At 36.4% G+C, this 4,058-nt stretch overlaps 1 pseudogene; it reads right to left on the bottom strand.

Moving 5' to 3' along the window:
- Positions 1-995: 995 nt before the first annotated feature.
- Positions 996-4,058, bottom strand: LOC122322764 (annotated as a pseudogene; the record flags this gene model as incomplete).

Genomic DNA, 4,058 nt, shown 5'->3' with positions numbered 1-4,058 from the left:
ATAGGTTTTTGAACCCACCATTTCCTACAAGAATGATACTTTTTCTCAAATGCAACCACTCAATATTAATTCTTCATGTATTAATTTAAATATAACACACGAATAACTTAAATATATAATAATTTGAACTATAATTGATGGCTGCCGGCAAGACAATACTCCACAATCATGTGATTTCCATATATAATTTTGTCTATAGCAAACATTTTTTATTGTACTAGAGTTGTTCCATACGTTATTACCCAACATTTATTTTACATGTTAAATTCTATTATATCACATTGTTTGTATCATATGTTATTATCTAACATGTAATTTATATGTTTCATGATATTATTTGACATTTTGTATTGGAAAACACTGAATTGAATTTCATAACAATTCCAAGTCTCATGAGTGTAAATTTTATTAATCGGTTTATTATTATTATGCAATATCAAATAAAATATAAACTTCTATTTCACACTAAATATAACATTTATGTTTAAGAGTGTAAATTTTTCATTCGCATATTACTGTTCTCCATTGATTGAATTATAATATATTTTTAATATGATTTCATATATTTATTTTTTTGTGTTTTCTACTATTGCCTTTCGCAGTTATCATATATATATACATATATATATATATATATATATATACTCATATATATAATAAAATGTGTGTTCTTCTTTCTCTGTTTTGTTTAAAACAATTTAATTTCTTTATTCCTTTCAATAACAATTCAATTATTCTGAAAAGAATGTTATTTATAAAATAACATAAATTTTGTATTGCATCATCAAAAAGCTTTTTGTATATAACATTTTCTTAAGGTCCGGTCCACACATTATCAACTTACAAAGAAATATATAAAATATCATAAGTAAATTAACAAAAATATGGCACCTTTAAACAACTCATACAATATATATATATATATATGTTTTAGTTGGTGTTTAACAACCATAACACACATATTATATTTTATATTTGTTGTTTTATTAACATTTTCGAATCATCAAGCAAAGGATAAGCTTCAGTGGATCGCAGTATGGCAGCTGCTCAACCACTTACAACACCTTGCCTGTTACAAAAGTCGTTTACAATTGATTCTAGGCTTTGTCATTGTATTAAATAATGTTTAAATATGTAACTAGCACGGCATCAGGTGATCATAGATCCTCCCAATTTACTATGTTACAAATAACATTGGCATCACATCCATTGTCGTTTATAAAATAAATTATAAACTTTTAATGGTTTAGAAGCCATACAATGCAAATTGCCCCTTATTTATCATTGCAGTCCAGCACGGATACGACCTTAGAGGCGTTCAGGCATAATCCAACGGACGTAGCGTCATACCACTGTTCGCTCGAACAAGTATTGTGCCATTGGTCCGTACCTGCGGTTCCTCTCGTACTACGCAGGAATGCTGTCGCAACAACGTTTTGTCATTAGTAGGGTAAAACTAACCTGTCTCACGACGGTCTAAACCCAGCTCACGTTCCCTTGCATGGGTGAACAATCCAACGCTTGGTGAATTTTGCTTCACAATGATAGGAAGAGCCGACATCGAAGGATCAAAAGCGACGTCGCTATGAACGCTTGGCCGCCACAAGCCAGTTATCCCTATGGTAACTTTTCTGACACCTCTTGTTAAAAACTCTTTAAACCAAAAGGATCGATAGGCCGAGCTTTTTGCTGTCCCTGTGTGTACTGAACACCGAGATCAAGTCAGCATTTGCCCTTTTGCTCTATGTGTGGTTTCTGTCCGCACTGAGCTGGCCTTGGGACACCTCCGTTATTATTTGAGAGATGTACCGCCCCAGTCAAACTCCCTACCTGGCAATGTCCTTGAATTGGATCATACCTGAGTAATTGGAGTTATACCAAATTTTTAAATCAAAAATACATAAATGCATTTTCTTATTAAAGAATTTGTTTGCGATTATATAACAAACTCGTGATACTTTGATCAAGAAGCTTGCATCAAAACCCAATACCATAAGATATAATAAATACATCCGTATAATGGCTAGGAAATGATACACGTTCCATTTAATCAAGTAAGTAAGGAAACAATAAGAGTAGTGGTATTTCATTGTCGATACCAAACCGAAGTCTAATATCTCCCACTTATTCTACACCTCTTATGTCTCCTTACACTGCCAGATTAGAGTCAAGCTCAAAAGGGTCTTCTTTCCCCGCTAATTATTCCAAGCCCGTTCCCTTGGCTGTGGTTTCGCTAGATAGTAGATAGGGACAGTAGGAATCTCGTTAATCCATTCATGCGCGTCACTAATTAGATGACGAGGCATTTGGCTACCTTAAGAGAGTCATAGTTACTCCCGCCGTTGACCCGCGCTTACTTGAATTTCTTCACTTTGACATTCAGAGCACTGGGCAGAAATCACATTGTGTCAACACCCGCTAGGGCCATCACAATGCTTTGTTTTAATTAGACAGTCGGATTCCCCAAGTCCGTGCCAGTTCTGAATTGATTGTTAATTGATAATCGTTATAATTTAAAAGAACTAATCAGTTGCCCAATTAGTATTCTTAAAAATTTTAGCAAGAAAGTTCCACAATTGGCTACGTAACTAAACTATCCGGGGAACAAGAATCTACCATAAATGATAGAAACCCTATTTACCCAGAACGAGCACATAAACCATGTTATTGTTTCCCAATCAAGCCCGACTATCTCAATCTTCAGAGCCAATCCTTATCCCGAAGTTACGGATCTAATTTGCCGACTTCCCTTACCTACATTATTCTATCGACTAGAGACTCTTCACCTTGGAGACCAGCTGCGGATATTGGTACGGCCTGTTGAGAAGTTTGCGTATCCCCACCATAAATTTTCAAGGTCCGAGGAGAAAATATCGACACAACAGTATATGTCATGCTCTTCTAGCCCATCTACCATATCTCTCTGCGAAAGACTTCCATGGTAGTACGGCTATAAACAGAAAAGAAAACTCTTCCGATACCTCTCGACGGCTTCTTTATGGTCGTTCCTGTTGCCAGGATGAGCACGAGGCCCATATTTAATAACAAACGGATACTCAACAGGTTACGGAATTGGAACCGTATTCCCTTTCGTTCAAAATTATTCAAGTGTATAAAAATCGGTATGATGCAAAATATATTTTGATTTTTCTATACTTGAAAATTTTCGGCTTTCGCCTTGAACTTAGGACCGACTAACTCGTGATCAACCACTGTTCACACGAAACCCTTCTCCACTTCAGTCCTCCAAGGTCTCATTCGATTATTTGCTACTACCACCAAGATCTGTACCAATGGCGGCTCCATGCAGGCTTACGCCAAACACTTCTATGCACACCATTGTACCTTCCTACTCACTAAAGTTTCAAAATTTATATTACAAGTAACATAAATCATCTACTTTAGCGGTAATGTATAGGTATACAACTTAAGCGCCATCCATTTTAAGGGCTAGTTGCTTCGGCAGGTGAGTTGTTACACTCCTTAGCGGATTTCGACTTCCATGATCACCGTCCTGCTGTTTTAAGCAACCAACGCCTTTCATGGTTTCTGTATGAGTTGTTAATTTGGGCACCGTAACATTACGTTTGGTTCATCCCACAGCGCCAGTTCTGCTTACCAAAAAAGTGGCCCACTGGGCACATTATATCATAACCTTAAACTTCATATCAAGAAAGTTAAGGTTCTTACCCATTTAAAGTTTGAGAATAGGTTAAGATCGTTTCGACCCCTAAGGCCCTCTATATCATTCGCTTTACCAGATAAGATTATTTTATACAACAGTTGAATGCACCAGCTATCCTGAGGGGAAACTTCGGAAGGAACCAGCTACTAGATGGTTCGATTGGTCTTTCCCCCTATACTCAATTCTGACAATCGTTTGCACGTCAGAACTGTTTTCGGCTCCTTCCATCAGGGTTTCCCCCTGACTTCAACCCTGATCAAGTATAGTTCACCATCTTCGTCACAGTATATATGCTTCAAGGCATGTTCTAGCAGAGGTATAAATAATATAAATATCATTATACATAACTATATAGAGCGCCTTTGGATTGTGT

This window comes from Drosophila grimshawi, unplaced genomic scaffold (assembly GCF_018153295.1).
Source record: "Drosophila grimshawi isolate 15287-2541.00 unplaced genomic scaffold, ASM1815329v1 contig_628, whole genome shotgun sequence".
Classification (NCBI taxonomy): Eukaryota; Metazoa; Arthropoda; class Insecta; order Diptera; family Drosophilidae; genus Drosophila; species Drosophila grimshawi.
Note: the sequence above shows the minus strand (reverse complement) of the source record. Positions and strands in the feature narration are given on the sequence as shown.